Raw genomic sequence first — 26,304 nt, 5'->3', positions numbered from 1 at the left:
TATTGGAAGTTCTGGATAGGGCAATCAGGCAAGAGAAAGAAATAAAGGATATTCAATAGGAGGAGAGGAGGTCAAATCATCTCTGTTTGCAGATGACATGATTGTATATTTAGAAAACCCCATAGTCTCAGACCCAAATCTCTTTAAGCTGATAAGCAACTTCAGCAAAGTCTCAGGATACAAAATCAATGTGCAAATATCACAAGCATTCCTATACACCAATAATAGGCAAACAGAGAGCCAAATCATGAGTGCACTCTCATTCACAATTGTTATGAATGGAATAAAATACTTAGGAATACAAATTACAAGGAATGTGAAGGACCTCTTCAAGAATGACAAACCACTGCTCAAGGAAATCATAGAGAACACAGACAAATGGAAAAACATTTCATGCTGATGAATAGGAAGAATCAATATTGTGAAAATGGCCATACTGCCCAAAGTAATTTATAGATTCAATGCTATCCCCACTAAGCTACCACTGGCTTTCTTCGCAGAATTAGTAAAAACTACTTTAAATTTCATATGGAACCAAAAAAAGAGCCCGTATAGCCAAGACAATCCTAAGTAAACAAAAAAAATCAAAGCTGGAGGCATCACACTACCTGACTTCAAACTATACTACCAGGCTACAGTAACAAAAACAGTATGGTACTGGTACCAAAACAGATACATAGACCAATGGAACAGAACAGAGGCCTCAGAAATAGTGCCACACATCTGCAACCCTCTGATCTTTTGCAAACCTGACAAAAACCATCATTTGGGAAAGGAATCCCTATTTAATAAATGTTGTTGGGAAAACTGGCTAGCCATATGCAGAAAACTGAAACTAGACCCCTTCCTTACACCTTATACAGAAATTAATTCAAGATGGATTAAAGACTTAAACATAAGACCTAAAACCATAAAAAACCGTAGAAGAGAACCTAGGCAATACCATTGAGGACGTAGGCGTGGGTGAATACTTCATGTCTAAAACACCAAAAGCAGTGGCAACAAAAGCCAAAATTGACAAATGGGATCTAATTAAACCAAAAAGCTTCTGCACAGCAAAAGAAACTACCATCAGAGTGAATAGGCAACCTACAGAATGGGAGAAAATTTTTGCAATCTATCCATCTGACAAAGTGCTAATATCCAGAATGCACAAAGAACTTAAACACATTGACAAGAAAGAAAAAAAAAACCATCAAAAAGTGGGTGACAGATATGAACAGACACTTTTCAAAGGAAGATATTTATGTGGCAGACAAACGTATGAGAAAAAGCTCATCATCACTGGTCATTAGAGAAATGCAAATCAAAATCCCATTGAGATACCATCTCATGCCAGTTAGAATGGCGATCATTAAAAAGTCAGGAAACAACAGATGCTGGAGAGGATGTGGAGAAATGGGAATGTTTTTACACTGTTGGTGGGAGTGTAAATTAGTTCAACCATTGTGGAAGACAGTGTGGTGATTCTTCAAGCATCTAGAACCAGAAATACCATGTGACCCAGCAATCCCATTACTGGGTATATACCCAAAGGATTATAGACGTATGTTTATGCAGCACTGTTCACAATAGCAAAACTTGGAACCAACCCAAATGCCCATCAATGATAGACTGGATAAAGACAATGTGGCACATATACACCATGGAATACTATGCAGCCATAAAAAAGGATGAGTTCATGTTCTTTGCAGGGACATGGATGAAGCTGGAAACCATCATTCACAGCAAACTAATACAGGAACAGAAAACCAAACGCCACATGTTCTCACTCATAAGTGGGAGTTGCACAATAAGAACACAAGGACACAGGGAGGGAAATGTCATGCACGGGGCCTGTTTGGGGGTGGTGGCTAGGAGAGGGATAGCATTAGGAGAAATAGCTAATGTAGAGGATGGGTTGATGAGTTCAGCAAACCGTCATGGCACATGTATACCTATGTAACCAACCCGCATGTTCTGTGCATATATCCCATAACTTTAATAAAAAAATACATACATACATACATACATACATACAAGAAAAAACTCAGAGAGGGGATGTCTAGAACAGTTTCTTCCTAGACTTTCCACCAATCACCTTTTCAGCCCCACCCTAACTCCTATCTTCAGACGTATCTGATGTCTTCCATATCTGTGAATTTCAGAAGTTTCATGGAGGAAAATAGGCTTGTTACTTGTTGATTCCGTGACATACAGGTTTAGGGTTTTACTTTCTTCAGCATGCTAAGCTAGTTACTCCTCCTTTTTTGTTTTCTAACTTTCAATATTTTGTTAACATTTATTGTTTGCTATTACCTTTTTTCTTGTTCTTTTTGCATGCGTATTTCTTTAATGTCAATTTGGTGGAATTTTGGAGGGTAGAAATAATGTGTGTGTTCAATTTATTATGTTTACTAGGAAGTTACTATTTGCCTTTTATAAATCTGTTTCAATTTTATAACAGAGATCCAAGTTTATTAATAATTTTATACACTAATGACCAAAACATAAAGGATTTCTCCAATTGCCATTTAGGTTTTATAATTGAACCCATGTATGAAGGTGATGCATATATGTGTGCATTGTTTCTCTGTTGGTCTTTTTTTTTTTTTTTTTTTTTTTTTTTTGAGATGGAGTCTCGCTCTGTCGCCCAGGCTGGAGTGCAGTGGCGCTATCTCGGCTCACTGCAAGCTCCGCCTCCCGGGTTTATGCCATTCTCCTGCCTCAGCCTCCCGAGTAGCTGGGACTACAGGCGCCGCCACCTCGCCCGGCTAATTTTTTTGTATTTTTAGTAGAGACGGGGTTTCACCGTGTTAGCCAGGATGGTCTCGATCTCCTGACCTCGTGATCCGCCCGTCTCGGCCTCCCAAAGTGCTGGGATTACAGGCTTGAGCCACCGCGCCCGGCCTTCTCTGTTGGTCTTAATGCACACTCTGGTCTATCACCTCGAACTTAAAATTAGTCAGTTGCAAACATTGAGTCTAGATTGGTTAATGAATCCAGGGAATTATTTATTTTTCATGCCAGGATTTGTATGCATTTCAATTCCCTTTCCCATGTCCTATGAGAAGCCTCCGAGATGGTAAATCAAGCTCTTTATGCCACCTTGAAGAAACAGACTAACGTCCGAGAGATTTCATAATAGGCAGAATATTAGAGATTATACCAGCCTGACTAAAGACTTAAAATCTTTGATCTATGAGTCTCACTTGAATTCTAAAGAAAGTGACACTTTGGGGGCTTGTCTTTCTGACCGTCTGGCTTTTCCTAACTTAGTCAATGAAACAGGATTGGAGGAGGCAAATACACAATTGTACGAGATTTTCCTAATAATTTTGAAATAAGTTGCTTTTAAACCAACTCTTTTGAAGCCACTTAACTTGAATTGCCCTAACAGTCCAAGAGCACTGCAATTGAAGATATTTTGTAGGATTATCAAGAATTTAGAGATCATAAAAAGGAAGAACTAGGAGAAGAACACATTTTGGTATGCAAATTTTTATTATTAGAAATTATATAACTTTTAAATCTTCAGAATAGGATCAGCAGCTAGAAAACATGTGAACAAGAATACAAGATATCTTTAGAAGGAAAACCCTGGGGCTGATAGAGAGGATATAATTAATACATAAAGGCATGAAGAAGGTAGAAGAGAGGAATACAGGTTCTTTCTCTAAGTTTATTGATCCCATTCCCACTCCCACTCCCAAATATGTATTCTCAAATCTCAAAATAGTACATTTACAACAAATGGCAAATCAAATATAGTACTGTATTTGGGAGGGAACTGGCTATAAATCATAAGGAGGGTTCAATGCAATGAACAAATGTAAATCCATTCACTTAAGAAATTTTTATTGAGAAACTCTACTAAAGCTAGGTATTTCATTGGGCAAGGTTAGCAATACAAAAATTAATTGTATTCCTTGGCCTCATGGAACTGATAAATGAGTAAGGCATGCAAACAGAGCTAAGTGTATTACAATGTAACAGGTACTAGAGTTCAAAGAATAGCTATAGTGATGGCAAAAAGGCTATCAAGTCAGCCTGGATGGGTCATGAATTCTTAATAGAAATGTAAGAATTTCAGATGGATAATAAAATATGTGTGGGAATTTTGCAGGCAGAAAAACTAGAAAAGGGCACTTAATACAAAAGTAACAATATGTATAAACACATGAAAGTGTAAGATAGCACATCAGTGTCAGAGCACTACTAGTAGTTCTTAATGGAGTTTGGGGCAACAAGCGGTGTGGTACTTTTCCATTGTTACATAACAAAGTAACACAAATTTAGCTGCTTATAAGGACATAAGTGTATTATCTCAAAGTTTCTGCAGGGCAGATGTCTGGGTATGGCTTCACTGGGCTCTCCCCTCATGGTCTCACAAAGCTATAATCAACTTGTTGGCTGAGATGCATTCTCATTTGAATTTTAGGGGCCTCTTCCAAGCTCATTCAGGATGCTGACAGAATTGATCCCCTTGTGGCTACTAGAATTCATGGTAGCTTGATACTTCAGAGTCAGCACCAAGGTTTCTCAACTGCTTCAAGTCTCTCACATAGGAAAGGCCTCAGCCTTCCTTTAATAGAGCTTACCTGGTCGAGTCAGGTCCATTCAGTATAATATATCTTTTTAAAATTTATTTGTTTATTTATTTAGAGATGGAGTCTCGCTCTGTCACCCAGGCCTCCCAGGTTCAAGCGATTCTCCTGCTTCAGCCTCCCGAGTAGCTGGGACTACAGGCGTGTGCCACCATACCTGGCTAATTTTTTATTTTTAGTAGAGATGGGGTTTCACCATGTTGGAACTCCTAACCTCAGGTGATCCATCCACCTTGGCCTCCTAACATGCTGGGATTACAGGTGTGAGCCACCGCATCCAGCCCTAATCTCTCTTTTTTAAACTCAAGGTAAACTGATTAGAAGACTTCATTATAACTACAAAATACTTCTATTTTTCCTATACAATGTAACATAATCATGGAAGTGATATTATCTTTGCTATATTTGTGAGAAACAGGTGACAGATTCTACTCAGTCAAAAGAAGAGAAGATTACAGAGAGGAGATTTCATGAATTCATGACTCATAGGGAATCATTGTAGGATATGTCTTCCACAAGTGGGAAGATATGGTGGGTCAGAAAGTACAGGTTATACACAGCATGCTACAGAGCTTGACTTTTAATAATTATCCAGTGAGGGGAAATGGATGGAGGGTTTCCACAAAGGAAATAACATTGTCCTTGCATACAGCAGATTAGTAGTCGGCAAACCAGGGGACATTTAATGCAGAATTTCTGGGTTACTTTTATCTTGGTTTATGGGACTTTGGGCCTCTGCCACTTTGGCAGCCCCAAACTCCAATTTCTGTCTCCCTGTTACAGTGAGGCTGCTGTGAGTCCCAGACCAACCCTTCCTATCCACCTCTATTCTCTACATTGTTAGTAGGTAAATGCTCCAGGGATAAAAGCAGAGATGAATGTAGAGTTCACTTCATTTTCAGTCCCTTCTGTCCAGAATCTTGGCCCCCACTTTGAGTTATGGTTACACTCTGGTGCCTTCAAGTAATAGACATAAAAAATTTTTATATGGTCTTTGTAGGCATTCTAAGTCTGTTGTAAGCTATTCCATCATGATCAGAAGCAGGAAACAGTCATGGAAAGTTTAAAGCTTACCTAGTGTGTGAATTAATTCTTTTAAGCCAATTTCTTAGCTCGGTCTGTTATCGCGACTTATGTTTCCAGGGTGGTGACCTTTTGCATTAGTAGATACATCCCTGTCTTTAGGGATGAGTATTCATCAGCCTCTTATCTCTGAAAAATCTAGTAGGCCATTATTACATACTTCCCAGAGAGAGGAACATGATTTAAATGCAGAAAACACAAAGCTAACTGTTTATAATGTTCTGAATTGTTTATAGGAGAGTATCAAGGGAACCCACCCCCAAAATTTCTTTTTTTTTTTAAATTATACTTTAAGTTCTAGGGTACATGTGCACAACGTGCAGGTTTGCTACATATGTGTACATGTGCCATGTTGGTGTGCTGCACCCATTAACTTGTCGTTTACATTAGGTATATCTCCTAATGCTATCCCTTCCCCCTCCCCCCCGACAATAGGACCCGGTGTGTGATGTTCCCCTTCCTGTGTCCAAGTGATCTCATTGTTCAATTCCCACCTATGAGAGAGAACATGCAATGTTTGGTTTTCTGTTCTTGCGATAGATTGCTGAGAATGATGGTTTCCAGCTGCATCCATGTCCCTACAAAGGACATGAACTCATCCTTTTTTATGGCTGCATTGTATTCCATGCTGTATAGGTGACATATTTTCTTAATCCAGTCTGTCACTGATGGACATTTGGGTTGATTCCAAGTCTTTGCTATTGTGAATAGTGCCGCAATAAACATATGTGTGCATGTGTCTTTATAGCAGCATGACTTGTAATCCTTTGGGTATATCCCCAGTAATGGGATGGCTGGATCAAATGGTATTTCTAGTTCTAGATCCTTGAGGAATCACCATACTGTTTTCCACAATGGTTGAACTAGTTTACAGTCCCACCAACAGTGTAAAAGTGTTCCTATTTCTCCACATCCTCTCCAGCACCTGTTGTTTCCTGATTTTTTAATGATTGCCATTCTAACTGGTGTGAGATGGTATCTCATTGTGGTTTTGATTTGCATTTCTCTGATGGCCAGTGATGATGAGCATTTTTTCATGTGTCTGTTGGCTGTATGAATGTCTTCTTTTGAGAAATGTCTGTTCATATCCTTTGACCGCTTTTTGATGGGGTTGTTTTTTTTTCTTGTAAATTTGTTTGAGTTCTTTATAGGTTCTGGATATTAGCCCTTTGTCAGATGAGTAGATTGCAAAAATTTTCTCCCATTCTGTAGGTTGCCTGTTCACTCTGATGGTAGTTTCTTTTGCTGTGCAAAGCTCTTTAGTTTAATGAGATCCCATTTGTCAATGTTGGCTTTTGTTGCCATTGCTTTTGGTGTTTTAGACATGAAGTCCTTGCCCATGCCTATGTCCTGAATGGTATTACCTAGGTTTTCTTCTAGGGTTTTTATGGTTTTAAGTCTGACATTTAAGTTTATAATCCCTCTTGAATTAATTTTCATATAAGGAATAAGGAAAGGATCCAGTTTCAGCTTTCTACTTATGGCTAGCCAATTTTCCCAGCACCATTTATTAAATAGGGAATCCTTTCCCCATTTCTTGTTTTTCTCAGGTTTGTCAAAGATCAGATGGCTGTAGATGTGTGGTATTATTTCTGAGGGCTCTGTTCTGTTCCATTGATCTATATCTCTGTTTTGGTACCAGTACCATGCTGTTTTGGTTACTGTAGCCTTGTAGTATAGTTTGAAGTCAGGTAGCGTGATGCCTCCAGCTTTGTTTTTTGACTTAGGATTGTCTTGGCAATGCTGGGTCTTTTTTGGTTCCATATGAACTTTAAAGCAGTTCTTTCCAATTCTGTGAAGAAAGTCAATGGTAACTTAATGGGGAGGGAATTGAATCAGGGACAGTTTGACTTCTTCTTTTCTTAACTGAATACACTTTATTTCTTTCTCTTGCCTGATTGCCCTGGCCAGAACTTCCACCACTATGTTGAATAGGAGGGGTGAGAGAGGACATACCTGTCTTGTGCCAGTTTTCAAAGGGAATGCTTCTAGTTTTTGCCCACTCAGTATGATATTGGCTGTGGGTTTGTCATAAATAGCTCTTACTATTTTGAGATACATTCCAATAATACCGAATTTATTGAGAGTTTTTAGCATGAAGGGCTGTTGAATTTTGTCAAAGGCCTTTTCTGCATCTATTCAGATAATCATGTGGTTTTTGTCTTTGGTTATGTTTATATGCTGGATTATGTTTATTGATTTGCATATGTTGAACCAGCCTTGCATCCCAGGGATGAAGCCCACTTGATCATGGTGGATAAGCTTTTTGATGTGCTGCTGAATTTGGTTTGCCAGTATTTTACTGAGGATTTTTGCATTGATGTTCTTCAGGGATATTGGTCTAAAATTCTCTTTTTTTGTTGTATCTCTGCCAGGCTTTGGTATCAGGATGATGTTGGCCTCATAAAATGAGTTAGGGAGGATTCCTTCTTTTTCTATTGATTGGAATAGTTTCAGAAGGAATGGTACCAGTTCCTCCTTGTACCTCTGGTAGAATTCGGCTGTGAATCCATCTGGTCCTGGAATGTTTTTGGTTGGTAGGCTATTAATTATTGCCTCAATTTCAGAGCCTGCTATTGGTCTATTCAGGGATTCAGCTTCTTCCTGGTTTAGTCTTGGGAGAGTGTAAGTGTCCAGGAAATTATCCATTTCTTCTAGGTTTTCTAGTTTATTTGCATAGAGGTGTTTATAGTATTCTCTGATGGTAGTTTGTATTTCAGTCGGTTCGGTGGTGATATCCCCTTTATCATTTTTTATTGCGTCTATTTGATTCTTCTCTCTTTTCTTCTTTATTAATCTTGCTAGCAGTCCATCAATTTTGTTGATCTTTTCAAAAAACCAGTTCCTGGATTCATTGATTTTTTCGAGGGTTTTTGTGTCTCTATCTCCTTCAGTTCTGCTCTGATCTTAGTTATTTCTTGCCTTCTGCTAGCTTTTGAATGTGTTTGCTCTTGCTTCTCTAGTTCTTTTAATTGTGATGTTAGGGTGTCAATTTTAGATCTTTCCAGCTTTCTCTTGTGGGCATTTAGTGCTGTCAATTTCCCTCTACACACTACTTTAAATGTGTCCCAGAGAATCTGGTATGTTGTATCTTTGTTCTCATTGGTTTCAAAGAACATCTTTGTTTCTGCCTTCATTTCGTTATGTACCCAGTAGTCATTCAGGAGCAGGTTGTTCAGTTTCCATGTAGTTGAGTGGTTTCGATTGAGTTTCTTAGTCCTGAGTTCTAGTTTGATTGAACTGTGGTCTGAAAGACAGTTTGTGATAATTTCTGTTCTTTTACATTTGCTGGGGAATGCTTTACTTCCAACTATGTGCTCAATTTTGGAATAAGTGCAATGTGGTGCTGAGAAGAATGTATATTCTGTTGATTTGGGGTGGAGAGTTGTGTAGATGTCTGTTAGGTCTGCTTGCTGCAGAGTTGAGTTCAATTCCTGGATATCCTTGTTAACTTTCTGTCTCATCGATCTGTCTAATGTTGACAGTGGGGTGTTAAAGTCTCCCATTATTATTGTATGGGCATCTAAGTCTCTTTGTAAGTCTCTAAGGACATGCTTTATGAATCTGGGTGCTCCTGTATTGGGTGCATATATATTTAGGATAGTTAGCTCTTCCTGATGAATTGATTCTTTTACCATTATGTAATGGCCTTCTTTGTCTCTTTTGATCTTTGATGGCTTAAGTCTGTTTTATCAGAGACTAGGATTGCAACCCCTGCCTTTCTTTGTTTTCCATTTGCTTGGTAGATCTTCCTCCATCCCTTTATTCTGAGCCTATGTGTGTCTCTGCATGTGAGATGCATCTCCCGAATACAGCAGACTGATGGGTCTTGACTCTTTATCCAATTTGCCAGTCTGTGTCTTTTAATTGGACCATTTAGTCCATTTACATTTAAGGTTAATATTGTTATGTGTGAACTTGTTCCTGTCATTATGATATTAGCTGGTTATTTTGCTCGTTAGTTGATGCAGTTTCTTCTTAGCATTGATGGTCTTTACATTTTGGCATGTTTTTGCAATGGCTGGTACCTGTTGTTCCTTTCCACGTTTAGTGCTTTCTTCAGGATCTCTTGTAGGGCAGGTCTGGTGGTGACAAAATCTCTTAGCATTTGCTTGTCTGTAAAGGATTTTATTTCTCCTTCACTTATGAAACTTAGTTTGGCTGGATATGAAATTCTGGGTTGAAAATTCTTTTCTTTTAGAATGTTTAATGTTGGCCACCACTCTCTTCTGGCTTGTAGAGTTTCTGCCAAGAGATCTGCTGTTAGTCTGATGGGCTTCCCTTTGTGGGTAACCTGACCTTTCTCTCTGGCTGCCCTTAACATTTTTTCCTTCATTTCAACTTTGGTGAATCTGACAATTAAGTGTCTTGGAGTTGCTTTTCTCGAGAAGTATCTTTGTGACATTCTCTGTATTTCCTGAATTTGAATGTTGTCCTGCCTTAGTAGGTTGGTGAAGTTCTCCTGGATGATATCATGCAGAGTGTTTTCCAGCTTGGTTCCATTTTCCCTGTCACTTTCAGGCACGGCAGTGAGACATAGATTTGTTCTTTTCACATAATCCCATATTTCTTTGGATGCTTTGTTCATTTCTTTTTACTCTTTTTTCTCTACACTTCTCGCTTCATTTCATTCATTTGATCTTCAATCACTGATACTCTTTCTTCCAGTTGATCGAGTTGGTTACTGAAGCTTGTGCATTTGTCACGTAGTTCTTGTGTTATGGTTTTCATCTCTATCAGTTCTTTTAAGGACTTCTCTACATTGGTTATTCTAGTTTGCCATTCGTCATATCCTTTTTCAAGGTTTTTAGTTTCTTTATTCTGGTTACGTAGTTCCTCCTTTAGCTCTGGGAAGCTTGATTGACTGACGCTTTCTTCTCTCAACTCGTCAAAGTCATTCTCTGTCCAGCTTTGTTCCATTGCTGGCGATGAGCTGCGTTCCTTTGGAGGGGGAGATGTACTCCGATTTTTTGAATTTCCAGCTTTTCTATACTGCTTTTTCCCCATCTTTGTGGTTTTATCTGCCTTTGGTCTTTGATGATGGTGACATACTGATGGGGTTTTGGTGTGGGTGTCCTTTCTATTTGTTAGTTTTCCTTCCATCAGTCAGGACCCTCAGCTGCAGGCCTGTTGGAGTTTGCTTGAGGTCCACGCCAGACCCTTTTTGCCTGGGTATCAGCAGCGGAGGCTGCAGAAGATAGAATATTGCTGAACAGCGAGTGTTGCTGTCTGATTCTCACTCTGGAAGCTTCCTCTCAGGGGTGTACATAGCCATGTGAGGTGTGAGGTGTCGGTCTGCACCTAGTGGGAGATGTCTCCCAGTTAGGCTACTCAGGGGTCAGAGACCCACTTGAGCAGGCAGTCTGCCCATTCTCAGATCTCAATCTCTGTGCTGGGAGATCCCCTGCTCTCTTCAAAGCTGTCAGACAGGGACATTTACCTCTGCTGAGGTTTCTGCTGCTTTTTGTTTGGCTATGCCCTGTCCCCAGAGGAGGAGTGTACAGAGGCCGGCAGGCCTCCTTGAGCTGTGGTGGGCTCCACCCAATTTGAGCTTCCAGGCAGCTTTGCTTACCTACTTAAGCCTCAGCAATGGTGGGTGCCCCTCCCCTAGCCTTGCTGCCACCTTGCAATTAGATCTCAGACTGCTGTGCTAGAAATGAGGGGGGCTCCGTGGGCATGGGACCCCCCAGGCCAGGCGTGGGATATAATCTCCTGGTGTGCCTTTTGCTAAGACCCTTGGTAAAGCGCAGTATTAGGGTGGGAGTTACCCAATTTTCCAGGTGTTGTATGTCTCGATTTCCTTTGGCTAGGAAAAGGGATTCCCTTCCCCCCTTGCAATTCCCAGGTGAGGCGATGCCTCACCCTGCTTCAGCTCTCGCTGGTCAGGCTGTACCTGTGGACTAGCACCAACTGTCCAACATGCTCCAGTGAGACGAACCCGGTACCTCAGTTGAAAAATGCAGAAATCACCCACCCTCTATGTCACTCACGGTGGGAGCTGGAGGCTGGAGCTGTTCCTATTCGGCCATCTTGCGTGCACCCCCCTGCCCCCAATATTTCACCGTAGGTTCTTTCTGTTTTCCCTAAATGTTGGCCAGTCTGCGAAATAAAGGGAAAGAGTACAAAGAGAGGAATTTTACACCTGGGCTGCCGGGGGTGACATCACATATCGGTAGGTCCGTGATGCCCACCTGGGCTGCAAAACTAGCAGGTTTTTTATTAAGAACTTTAAAAGTGGAGGGGGTGCACAAACAGGGAGTAGGTCACAAAGATCACACGCTTCAAAGGCCAAAAAGGAGAACAAAGATCACATGCTTCTGAGGCCAATAAAGATCACAAGGCAAAGGGCAAAGCAAAGATCACGAGGCAAAGGACAAAATCAAAAACTCCTGATAATGGTCTATGTTCAAGTGTGCACATATTGTCTTGATAAACAACAGAAAACAGGGTTCGAGAGAAGAGAACCGACCTGACCTCAAATTTACCAGGGAGCAGTTTTCTCCCCACCCTAATAAGCCTGAGGGTACTGCAGGAGACCAGGGCGTATTTCTGTCCTTATCTGAACCACATAAAACAGACACTCCCAGAGCGGCTGTTTATAGATCTCCCCCCAGGAATGCAATTCTTTTCCTAGGGCCTTAATATTCCTTGCTAGGAAAAGAATTTAGCAATATTTCTCCTACTCGCCTGTCTGTTTATAGGCTCTCTGCAAGAAGAAAATTATGGCTCTTTTTGTCTGACCCTGCAGGCAGTCAGACCTTATGGTTGTCTTCCCTTTTTCCCTAAAAATTGCTGTTATTCTGTTCTTTTTCAAGGTGCACTGATTTCATATTGTTCAAACACACATGTTTTACAATCAATTTGTACAGTTAACACAATCATCACAGTGGACCTGAGGTGACGTACATCCTCAGCTTATGAAGATAACAGGATTAAGAGATTAAAGTAAGACAGGCATAAGAAATTATAAGAGTATTATCAGGGAGGTGATAAATGTCCATAAAGTCTTCACAATTTATGTTCCTCTGCTGTGGCTCCAGCCAGTCCCTCCATTCAGCGTCCCTGACTTCCTGCAACCGAGAGAACCATATATAACCTCTTGCAATGCCAGACCAAAAACCATATTGTCATAGAATAGCAGAATTCACTAAAATAAGGGTGCAAGCCTTTCATCAGCAGTCAGTAGCTTAGAACCAATCCACTCCCACTACTGGGGTGGTCATAGCCTTCTGACAGTGGTCCAGTCGCATTCTTTTCATACATGAAAGCTAACATGTTACCAAGAAGAAACAAACCAAAATCTAGATATTAAGAATTTTGACAGAAACTTGGGGGGCACAAAAGCAGCAATATAAATAACTTCTTTTGTGATTGTTGACCTACTTTTGTGTCTCACTGGGAGCTTTCAAAAATAATTTGCAAGTAGACTTTTAGCATACCTTTCACTTCAAACTGTATATATTTGTTTTCTTTGCCACATTATATAATTATATTTCAAGACTTCATTAGTCCTGACAGAGCCTTCTTGGGTATTTACCTTGCATAATCTTCCATGTAAGGTTGTAATAATATATTCTTCATGTTACTCTGCCTGTATTCATGAAAGTTCATAAATAGTTTTTTTTTCAGAAACTAAATATCACTGGTTCACTTCATGAAGCTTATTCAAAATGTAGGTTTGCATAAAGGGAAACTAATCATTCTTGCTATCAAGACTTGCAGCATATAGCTGAAAAGTTACACAAAATCTCATTTTGTTGGTTCACCTTATTGAATTTATACCTTTTCTTTTTATCTGCCACAATTGCAAATACTCACTTAATAAACTTAGAATTTTTCTCTCTCAAATAATAGCTTCCTGACTACATTTTATATCTAGTGAAACTGAATAAAACTATAAAATACTGTGAGACTTTAGGGAGTTATTTTTCCCATAAATGGAAAATAAATTGAGCACAATTTAAACTTATTTTCTAATATTTCTTTATTCTTTCCTTCCTCCATCCCTTCCTTCCTCCTTTCCCACTCCCCACTCCCTCCCTGCTCCTCTCTGCTCTCCTCTGCTCTCCTTCACTCCCTCCTTCCCTTATGCTAATTTCAAAAGCTAGCACAGAAAACATGACTACATGTACTCAAAACATGTTGCCAAATTCAGTCAGTTGAATCTTATTTGGGATTGGTCTTATTTAGAGCATTGTCGCAAATTGCCTGACATCAGCTGACACAGTCAAGCAAAAACGTGCTTGCTGAAGTCAACCAACTGGAGCACACTCAGCGTAAAGTACTTAGATAATAAATGAAATTGGCTAAATTTATGAAGAATTAACACATGGAGGGGGTTTGTCTAGTCTGAAGAAAAGATTGAAGGAGAGAGAAGTAGGAACCCAACAGTTATCTTTATATTTTAAGAGCTGTCATATTGAAGAGGGATTAAACTCAGTCTAAAAGATCACAAAAAATAGAGATAGGATGAATGATAAGAAGCTACAGAATAAAGAGTTCAATTGAATGTAAGAACAGTCTTTGTTATAGTCATTGAAAAAATAGTAATATGTTTCCTATTTATGAAAAAAGGATTTCTTCAATCTCAGAGCATTCCTCAGTTTTTCTCAGTTAATTTTGCTAACAAAATAAATTTTTTTTCAGGAAATAATTATTTGAGAGCTAGATATTGAAAGTTCATTAAGTGACATCTTTAAAATACTATAAAACAAAATAGCAGTTAAACCAAACTTTTTTACTCAGTAAAAATATTGTCCAAAATGGGGGCAAATTATACTTCAGTAACATTATTTTTAAAAGGAGGGGAAATTAAGATATTTTCAGACAAGCAGAATATGAAGGAATTTGGTACTTTCAGATATATACTAAAATAAAGATGAATGACAGTTCTTCAGGCAGTCAGTAAATAAATATTATCAGGTGGAAGGATGGAAATGCGAAAAAAATGAGCAAAAGAAAGGATAAATATGTGTGGAAATATAAACAGATATTGTTTTATAATAATGCTTATGAAGTTTGAAATATGTAGAAAAAATTTATAGCAGCAAATGACATGAGGAAAATTAGAAGGGTTAAAGTATTTAAAATCTTTATAATCTTTGGGAGGTTGTAAACATACTAATTTATAATACACTATGTATAGGTCAAGAGTTCATGCTATAGTCTCTAGGGTAATCATTTAAAAATACTAAGTAAATGAATAACTACCAAGTTAAATGTTGAAGGAAATGTAATAATACTACACATAAAAAGTACTAATTTAACCCAAAAAAAGAAGAACAGAGGAATATAGGAATAACAAAAAAGATAGGAAAAGTAAATGGTTGATATAAACCCAAATGTATCAGTGATTACAGTAACGGTAAGTGGACTAAATACTCCAATTTAATAATAAAGATTTTCATATTAGATTTTAAAAATTGAGTACTGCTTACAAGAGACACAACTTAAATAGGAGGAGACAGAAAGATTTAAAGTAAAGGTCCAGAAAAAATATATCATGCAAACACTAACCAAAGGAAGACTGGTATAGTTATACTAATATCAGACAAAATCAACTCTAAGGTAAGATGTAGTCATACTAAAGATAAAGGGACATTTCTTGATGATGGAAAAAAAGAGGCCGACCTATCAGGAAGAACAAAGAATCCTGAATTTTAATTCACCTCATAACATAGCTAAACATGTGTAAAGCAAAAATTTATGGAACAAAAAACACAATTATACTTTAAAACTTTGACATACTTCTCTTAGTAACTGATAAAACAGAAAATAATTATATAGACCACTGAGTGAACAAATATCAACTTGAACTAATTTGACACATACAGGAAATTACACTGAACAACTACAGAATACATCCCTTTTTTAAAAAAATGCACATGAATATTTATCAAAGTAGATCTTATACTGGGTGATAAGGTAAAATTCAATGAATTTCAAAGGGCTAAAATCATAAACTTCTTTAACACAATATAATTAAGCTAGAAAACCAAATGTTTGGAAATTAAGCAAAACATTTTAAAATAAAATACCATTTAAAGAAAAAATTCATACGAGAAATGAGAAAACTTTAAAAACTGAATTTAAAATTAAAATATGAATCTTCTCCTATCGATAAGAAAAGGAGAGAAAAGTAAATTCTAATCAGGTCAAAGATTTGAAAAGATACTTTATGAAACAGGGCTTCAAATGTCTAATAAGCATATGAAAAGGTGTTCAATACTGTTAATTGGGAAAATGCAAATTAAGGCCACAGTAAACCACTATATACACACCAGAATCGATAAAATTTAAAAGACTGGTAACACCAAGTACAGTTGACCTTTGAATGACGCAGGTTTGAACTGTGTGAGTCCACTTGTATGTGGGTTTGTTTCAACCAAAGGTGGATCAAAAATACAGTATTCATGGGATATGAACACTTAAATACTAAAGCCAACTTTTCATATACACTGGTTCTGCAGAGCCAACTGCAAGATTTGAGTCTATGCAGATTTTGGTGTATGCAAGGGGTCCTGGAAACAATCCCCCATGTATAATGAGGGACAACTATACTGGCAATGTTAAACAGCTAGAACTCTCATATACTGCTAGTGGAAATGAAAATTGGCATCACTGTTTTGGAAAAACTTTCAAAAATTTTGAATGTCACTTGTGTGTATATCCCATGACCCAGAAGTTTTACTCCTAGCCAAGAGAAATAGGCCTATACATGCACCAAAAGTCAGAATCAGAAATGCCTATAGAATCTTTGTTCATAACAGCCATAACTTGGTTCAGCAAATAATAAATAAATTAAAGTATATTAATCCAATCAAATTCTACACAGCAATGAAAAAGAATAAATTACATACAACTGCATAGGTCAGTCTCACAGGCATAAAATATATTTAAAAAGCAAGACACAAATTAGTGCATTTTGTGTGATTGTATTTACATGAAGTTTGAAACAGATAATCTTTGGTGACGGAAGTCAGAACAGTAGTTACCTTGGGGGAATACTGATAGGAAAGGAGCACAATGGAGCCCTATGGAATGCTGGTAATATTCTACATTGCCTTCTGGGTGGTAATTACATGTATTGATATCTATACCTATTTATCCATCCACCTATCGGTCTGTGAGCTGTACACTTAAGATTTGAACACTTTTATGAATAAAAGTGTTTTTTTGTGAGAAAAAAAAAAGCTTTAAAAGATCTCACCAACACTCAATAAAAGGAAGGGAGAGAAGTGCAGACAAAGCGATGGAAAGACAGAAAATAAATGAGAATTTTTGTCTGGATATATATATTCACATTGCTAGAATAAATTTTTTTTAATGGAAAATGGAATTCAGCAGACTTACTGATAGAAACAGAATGGAAAAATGCCTTTGAGTTAACAGGGAATTTGGAAATTTTAGTTATGAACAGAATCAAGCCTCACATTTTAGAGTGATATAATTGAAAACACATTATATTCATATTATGGGGAAACAATATCCTTCTGTGTTATTTGTAGACTTCAATGTATGATAATCTTTGCTTCTTTTCTAATAAACTCTTTGTGTTTTAAGGAAGTGATATGAATTCTCCCGGCCCGCGGGATAGTCGAAGCAGGCCCTGGAAGAGGGGGTGGGAATTTGGGGAACAAGAGATACGAGAAATGGAGACAAGACAGTGCTCTGATCAAGTCTCCTTTAATGGCGGTAATGCAGTGCCTTATATACACTTGGAGGGAAAGGGGTTGGGCCAGAGGCGGAGATGATCTCATCGCAGAGGGCGTGACCAAGTAGGTATTGGTTTCTCTGGTCGAACGTCATGTTGCACCTGCGCTGTCAGGTAGTAATTTTCACGGGCGCGGGAAAAATGGGTGAAGAAGAAGCAGGAAGAGCGCCATCTTTTATGAGGTATTAATACAGGGAAAAAAGGCAAAGATAGGGAGAAGGTGTGGGGTGGAAACGAACATAGCTCAGGCGTCTTCAATCGTCAGCTACTACTCGCTATGGCCGGGGCGTGCAGCTCCGGACAATGAATAACTTTTTTCCCAATCTGGGCCTATATCACCCTGTCTCTCCATTTTGACCTTTCTCTTTCCCCAATAACCTTTCAGCTTTGTATTGATAAACCAGATTCTCTCATCTAACATCTTGAGCTGTGAGAGTGATAAAAATCTTTTCTAAACCATATGCAGAGGTTTCTTTACTCTTTATGTTGAATGCCCTGGAATTATCAGCAAGAGTGTAAAAGTCTGCAGTGCTTTTGAAGTAAGTCATAGAAGTTAACAATGTGTCAACTGTGTTATACTAGAATATTGAAATGGCAGTAAAAGAGGATGAGATTGACACCTTTTTATTTTTACTACCTTCGGGGTCTAAAATGTTCTTTGTTAGTATTATTATATAGGAGAGGCAGAATGCCTGATGAAGCAAAACAAGAAATTGCCCCTGATAAAAATAAGCAGTTGTTTTCTAGTTTATTGAAAGTGAAAGAAAAGAATCTGAAAGGCTCAAAGTCTCTCACATTCTTCAGATGTCAGAGAAAACAATTCCTCATTAGATTTCTGATGTTATAATATTCAAAAACAGCAAACTAACTCTTTGCAAATGAAGGTTTCTTAGGTCAAATGTGGTCCTGGGTACAAATGAAACTATGAGTTTCTGTATTTGATTTTTATCCACAGATTTGATTTAAAAAAAATATTGAGAAGCTCCCAAATTGCTTGTGGGTTCTAAAGGGAAAGCTTTGCCAAATAAAGTCACTAACATGCAGGAAAAGAGTTCCTCACCAGACGGACTAGGCAAAAACAACCCCTGCCGTAATTCCCAAACCTAGAATGGGTTATCTCATTGGCCCTGGAAGAAATGCCTAATTATCCTTTGGAGTAGTCTAATCCTATTTTCAAGGTAAGGATTTAAACACCAGTGTTTATAAATGAGTGTGCCCAGCTGAGGTGAGCCATCAGCTGAAAAGGGCTTGAGTAAAAATCTGGCTTAAAACGTTGTCTAGAAACAATTAATAGAAACCTGGATACTAAGAGTTTTGGACTAAATTCTATACAAGATGAAGCTGCTTCTCAAGCCAGAAGAGACAGAAAAGATATATGACTCTTTGGAAAGTATCTTATCTTTCTATAATCTGTGCTGATCTACAGTAGTGGTGACTTGTGATTTTACTTTACCAGATATACTAATTACTGCCCTAGGTAATAATACCAGATAAGATTTTAGGACTCCAAACAAAATTTATGTAACATTTATTAAAAGTCCAATAATTAGGAAATTAGCAAGTTAGGGATTAACTATAGAATTTTCCATGGTCTGTTGCTACCAGTGTTTCTCAACTGAACATTTGCAATTATCTAACACATGCTAACTCTGTCAATATTTTACCTTTTATTTTTGGTTGGTCACCTTAGGAAAATAGAGCATGTTCTTAATCAAACCAGGGTTCCAGGTTTGGGTTTCCTACTATAGTAACCTTGGCTCTGTCTCATGACCAGAGATCACACCCTAGCCACATATAAAGGCCATAAGGGGAACTGAAAGACTATGTGTCTACTTTATGTATCCTCATTCATCAACAAATGACCATGTACTTGCCATAATCATTGCATGTTAATTGAAAAAAAAAAAAACAAAAAAGTAGAGGAGGAGCTGAAAAACTATATTCTGGTTATGATGGACCAATAGGGTTACATTAATACACTATATTTAATACATTTATTTAACATTTGGAGAGGTGCAGGGCAAAGGGGGTTAGCATCTATTCCATGCCTTAGCATGTGACTTCCACAACCTATGGTCTTAACTTCTGTTGCTAACTTAGTTATCACTATTCAAAATATATGAAAGAGAACTTGTTTGCTGATACCTCAGGGATCATAAGATTGTGGATTCTGACTAGTAATTCTCAATATGAAATAAAATTAATAGAGGACAAAATGGAGTAAAATTAACGGAGGCAAAATCTTAGTTGAGTATCCTGTTGTGTTACAAAGCTCATTGGACCATGGTCTGGAAGCCTGTATACTATTCTTGATGGGTATTAATTTTCATTGTTTCTCAAATTTATTTTTAAAGCCATGATGCCCTTTGAACAAGATAGCCTATGGAGCTCCTCTGTGGTCCCTAAGCAACCTCTACAAAACTTTAGGGATTTAATGAATATGGTTTGAAAAGAACCAAACTACTGGAAAGAAGCTAAATGGCCATCCATAGGAACATTGATAGATGATGATCTCTTCATAGGAGGAAGAACTTTAAGAATTAACTAGATCTACGTATGTAACATGAGTATGTTTTAAGCATGACATTTAATGAAAAAGTAAGTTACAATGGATACACATTGCAGGATACTACATTAGACAACTCTTACATTAGACAACTCTTCAGGTCTTCTTGGCCTCACAAGACTCTGGGGACTCTTGGTCTCTCTCTCTCTCTCTCTCTCTCTCTCTCTCTCTCTCTCTCTTCTTTCTTTCTTTTTTAACACGGTGTTTCACTCTTGTCGCCCAGGCTGGAGTGCAATGGCATGATCTCAGCTCACTGCAACCTCTGCCTACTGGGTTCAAGTGATTCTCCTGCCTCTGCCTCCCAAGTAGCTGGGATTACAGGCACATGCCACCATACCTGGCTAATTTTGTATTTTTAATAGAGATGGTGTTTCACCATGTTGGTCAGGCTGGTCTCAAACTCCTGACCTCAGGTGATCTGCCTGCCTTGGCCTCCCAAATTGCTGAGATTACAGGCATAAGCCACCATGACGGGCCCATTTTTTTTTTTTTTTGAGACAGAGTCTTACTCTGGCTGGAGTTTAGTGGTGTGATCTCAGCTCACTGCAACCTCCCCCTCCTGGGTTCAAGCGATTCTCCTGCCTCAGCCTCCCGAGTAGCTGGGATTACAGACACCTGCAACCACACCCGCCTTTGTGTGTGTGTGTGTGTGTGTGTGTGTGTGTGTGTATTTTTAGTAGAGATGGGGTTTCATCATGTTGGCCAGGCTGGTCTCGAACTCCTGACCTCAAGTGATACACCTTCCTCGACCTCCCAATGTGCTGAGATTACAGATGTGAGCCACAGCGCCCAACCCAGGCACTTATTCTGCCCAAGCCAATTTTGTAGGGACTAGGGTACAACCTTGCTTCATGTCTGTTCTGTGTGACTTGTATGTCCTGCACTGAGGCCTCTCTATTGCCATTGAGGCATAAGAGGCCATTGGACTGGCTCAGCACCCTTGTCTACACAACTCAGAAGTGTGAGGGATGTAATGCTCCATGGGGAGACTGAGCAACAGAGACTATTACTGGCAGATCATTTCTTCTCCTCCTCTTCCCCAATATTTACTTTATTCAGTTATAGTAGTAAATACAGTCTCGAAGCAAATGGTCCCTAGAAATCAAGCAATCAATTGTGCTTGATACCAAGCAATGGCCAACTCACGATCATACTTTCCTATTAACACTTTTTTCCTCTAATTCACCTTTTCTTTCCCCTTACTTCTACAACACTGGGATTACACTACCAAATAGTAGTAGCAACACATAAGATTTTGCCTCAGGCTGTGCCTTTTTAAATGTCCCCTCTAATAAATCTCATGTTGAATTATTATCCCCAATGTTAGAGGTGGGGCCTGGTGGGAGGTGATCAGGTCATAGGGGCAGATCCTATATCACTTGGTGCTGTCCTTGTGATACTGAGTGAAATATTGTGAGATATGGTTATTTAAAAGTGTGTGGCCCCTCCCCTCCACTCTCTTGCTCCTGCTTTTGCCATGTGACATGCCTGCTTCTTTCTGCTTGGCCTTCCACCATGAGTAAAAGCTCCCAAAGGCCTCCCTAGATGCCAAGCAGATGCCAGTGCCATGCTTGTACACCCTGCAGAACCAGGAGCCAATTAAAGCTCTTTTCTTTAAAAATTACCCAGTCTTAGGTATTCCTTTATAGCAATGTAAGAATGGCCTAACACACTAGATTAAGACAGAGTCCATTTACATACACTTTAAAAACACTAAAAAGGGAGGTATTAAAGATGCTGATTAGATACAGCTGGGAGGTGCCTTTTCTGTGAAAAAAACCAAAATATTGAGTAAACCTGTACACTCTGAACAGATCTTTTGAGACAAAACACTGAAATTCAATAGAGAGGTGACAGAAGACACCCTGGTTGAAGAGGGATGAAGTAGGGCTGCCTGCTTGGTATTATGAGATACCAGGACTGGCCCCCAGACTGGTGCCAGTTCCAAGGAAGGGTTGAGGGAAGAAACCCTAGGACACCATATTCCCACTGTGGATCTCTGAGATCCTCACTACAGGAATTCCCTCAGATTCCTGCAGACCTTTGGACTGGCAGAGGGAACTGCCTGGAGATAATACAGACACATTGCTTGAACCCTAGTAGAGCCCAAAAGTCTTCAGTGTGCTAGGCAGTGACAGCAAAAGCTGACTCTGAGCTTCCCCTCCCCCACCCGCACCCTAGAGCTTTGCATCCTGCCCTAAGTTGCTACAGGTCCTGTTGTCTGCCAGGCTTGGAGAGAACAGGGCCAGGGAATGCTCACATGCCCAAGACAGGTCCCACTGCCATTGCCATGGGGCTGAGGTACAGCCAAAGCATGAAATCCCACACCTGCTGAACCCGCCTAAGACTGCCGGTCTGGCCATTCCCACAGGGGAGGGGCCCACAACATAGCCTCCACTGTCCCGCCTAGGTGGTTTGTTGATGGCCTGGGTGCAGTTCACCCCCGTCACAGGTGGTCCTTGACCTTGAGGGGCCAGTGAACAAATCCTCTGGCCTTGTCCCAGTTTCCCAGGACTTGAGCATACTACCCAGGTGGATGAAAATGAGATTCGTGGTCTGATCTCTAGCAGAGGAAGAGCCCTCACTGTCAGAATAAGAGAAGAACACAGCTCGGGTTCATGTAATGGCATGGGAACACCCTTCAGGAGACCAGGTGTGGCCTGATAGCCATGGTTTCTGCCTCAGGGAGTATCATGAATGCCTGGAATGGTTTGGCAATCTGGGTACAGATTGCTTGGGACTAGACTAGTTAGTTGGGCCTGCTGCCAGCGTTGAATGCTGGAGGGAGACCTCCCAAGTCAAGGGTGCAGCAGCTGGGTGGGGTACCATGGCTGCCTGCTGGGCTGATAATCCCTGGCATCCTTCTTACCCTGAGCATACTCTGTGGCACAGGAGAGGCGCCGCCACCCCTCACTGGAGGGTTGTCCCAGTAGCCTGAGAGCAGCCCCTAGACCCCTGCGAAAGTAAGTATTTACAACTTCCTTGGAGAGCCTGGCTGTGGGCTTGCCCAACCCAGCCCTGCCCAGCTTTGCCCCCTCCAGCCACCTTGATGGCAGAGTGTGGAGCAGGACCCCTGAGAGCCCCATACCCTGCCCATTTCCAGAAACACCCTAGTACTTCCCCCATCAACAAAGGCCAAGTAAAATGTTCAATGCCATCAACGCAATTGCTCTCCTCGGCAATCGCCATCTACTGGCTGGGACACCAAACTGCATGACCCATCACAACTGCTAATATCACCACGGTACAGTGCTCAGCTGGCTCTTGCCCGCTATCGCCACCTACTGGCCACTAGGGTGAACTGCGTAATCTTATGTAATTGCTGCTGAAAACAACACACAGTGCTGGGAAATGAGATAAGCTTCCCAAGGACTCCACCTCTCCATCTCTGTGAGTGTGGCACAGCACACCACTACAACAACCTACAAACAACTAGCATCTTAGAAAACCACTACAGTAAGGCTATCTATAATCAAGGAATTAATACAGAGTGTTGGTGCCCTAAAAGCATAAAGAAGCAAAGCCGAAGAACTCTACCCAGCATACATAACAGTAACACACTCAAGCGGGGAAGAAAAAAAATCCCACCGAAATGAAAATAAGTTTAAAAATAGAAAGTGACAGCTTCTACACATGAAAAGGGACCAGTACAAGAACTCCAGTAACATGAAAAAACATAACATTTTGACATCCCTAAAGGACCACACTAGCTATCTAGCAACGGATCCTAACCAAAATGAAAACTTGGAAATGCCAGATAAAGAATTCAAAGTATCAATTTTAAGGAAGCTCAGTGAGATACAAGTGAAAGTGAAGAACCAACACAAAGAAATCAGAAAAATAATTGAGGAGATAAAAGTTCGATACATATATTTAAAGAAAACAGAACTTCTGAAAATGAAAAACTCACTGAAGAAATTTTAAAAAACAGTTGGAGGCTCTAACAATAGACTAAACCAAGCAGAAGAAAGAATTTCAGGCTTCAAGCCAAGTCTTTTGAATTAACCCAGTCAAAAAAAAAAAAAAAAGGAAAAAGAATTTTTAAAAATGAACAAAGCCTTCGAGAAAAGTATGATTATGTAAAGTGACGAAACCTACAACTTATAGGCATTCCTGAGGGAGAAGGAGAAAATAATAAGAAGTTTGGAAAACATATTTTAGGGAATAATTCAGGAAAAGTTCCCTGATCTTCTTAGAGATGCAAACACTCAGATTTAAGAAATTCATAGAACACCTGAGAGGCACTACACAAGAGAAACATTGCCAAGGCATATATAGTCAACAGACTATCCAACATCAATGTGAAAGAACAAATCTTAAAAGCAGCTGGAGAGAAACATCAAATCACCTATAAAGGAAATCCCATCAGACTAACGGTGGACTTATCAGCAGAAACCTTATAAGCCAGAAGCGATCAGGGGCCTATTATTAGCCTCCTTAAATGAAAAATATGCCAGCTAAGAATTTTTAAATCCTGCCAAACTAAGTTTCATAAATGAAGGATAAAGTATTTTCCAGACAAGCAAATGCTAAGGGAATTTGTCACCACTAGATTGGTCCTACAAGAAATGCTCAAAGGTGTGATAAACATGGAAACAAAAGGATGATACTTACCATCATAAAAGCACATGTAAGTAGAAAGCTCACAGATCGTATAAAGCAGTTATTCAATTTAGACTTAAGGTAACTAGGAAACAAAACCATGACAGGAACAAAACTTCACATGTCAATATTAACTTTGAATATAAATGGCCTAAATACACCAATTAAAAGATATAGATGGGCAAGTTGGATTAAAAAAAAAAAAAAAAAAAACAAGATCCAGCCACCTGCTACCTATAAGAGACCCACCAAATGTCTAAAGACACCTACATGCTCAAAGTAAAGGGATGGAAAAATATATATATTATGCAAACGGAAAACAAACAAGAGAAGGAGTAGCCACTCTTATATCTAATTAAAACACACTATAACAATAGTTTAAAAAAAAACACAAAGAAGGGCATTAAATAATGATAATGAGTTCAATACAGCAAGAAGACATAAGTACCTTAAAAATATGTACACCCAACACTAGAGTATCGAGACTTATAAAACCAATACTACTAGATCAAAGAAAAGACACTGATAACAATACAATAATAGTGAGAGACTTGAACGTTCCAGTGACAACACTAGACAAGTCATCGAAGTAGCTGGTTTTCTGCCTTGATGACCTGTCTAGCATTGTCAGGAAAGTCAACAAAGAAACTGGACTTAAACTGGATTCTTGAACAAATGGACCTAACAGGCATTTACAGAACATTCTACCCAACGACTGCAGGATATACATTTTTTTCACCTGTGCATGGAACACTCTTGAAAATTGACCATATGCTTGGCCATAAAGTAAGTCTCAATAAATCAAAACAATTGCAACCATATCAAGTATCTTCTTGGACAACAGTAGAATAAAATTAGAAATTATTACCAAGCGTAACTCTTAAAGCTACACAAGTACATGGAAACTAAATAATTTGCTCCTGAATAACTTTTGGGTAAACAACAAATTAAGGGAGAAATAAAAAATTGGGGGAAATAAATAAAAATCGAAACAAAACATACCAAATCTCTGGAATACAACAAAAACAGTGCTAAGAGGAAAGTTTATAGCATTAAATACTTACGTCAAAAAGGTAGAAAGATCTCAAGAACCTAATGTCACACCTCAAGGAACTAGAAAAGCAGGAACAAACCAAACCCAAAGCTAGCAGAAGAAAATAAATAACAAAGATCAGAGCAGAACTAAGTGAGATTGAGATCAATTAAATGATATAAGGAATCAACAAAATTAAAAGTTGTTTTTTTTAAAAGAACAAACAAAATTGATCCACCACTAGCTAGTTTAACCAAGAAACAGAGAAGATTCAAATAAGCACAATCAGAAATGATAAAGGTGACATTTAATGTTAAAGGTGTACTTCTGATATCACAGAACTGCAAGGAATCATCAGATATTACTATGAATATCTCTATGTACACAAACTAGAAAACCTAGAGGAAGTGGATAAATTCCTGAAAAAGACAACCCTCCAAGAATGAACCAGTGAGAAATAAAAATCCTAAACATACCAAAAGAAAAGCCCAGAACCAGACAGATTCACAGCCAAATTCTACTAAATGTACAACTAAGAGTCGGTACCATCTCTACTGAAACTATTCCAAAAAAATCTAGGAGGGAATCCTTCCCAACTCATTCTATGAGGCCAGCATCATTCTGATACCAAAACCTGGCAGACACACACACAAAAAAACTTCAGGCCAATATACTTGATGAATATCAAAGCAAAACTCCTTAATGAAATACCAGCAAACCA

General features: G+C 39.0%; 1 protein-coding gene across 1 annotated transcript in view; it reads left to right on the top strand.

The window, feature by feature from the left end:
- LOC105499700 (interleukin 1 receptor accessory protein like 2) overlaps positions 1-26,304 on the top strand; it is a 1,280,649-nt gene that overhangs the window by 354,755 nt on the left and 899,590 nt on the right. The window lies entirely within an intron of this gene.

The sequence above is a fragment of the Macaca nemestrina genome, chromosome X (genome assembly GCF_043159975.1).
Source record: "Macaca nemestrina isolate mMacNem1 chromosome X, mMacNem.hap1, whole genome shotgun sequence".
NCBI lineage: Eukaryota > Metazoa > Chordata > Mammalia > Primates > Cercopithecidae > Macaca > Macaca nemestrina.
The sequence above is the reverse complement of the archived record's forward strand: the minus strand, read 5'-3'. Positions and strand labels throughout refer to the sequence as shown.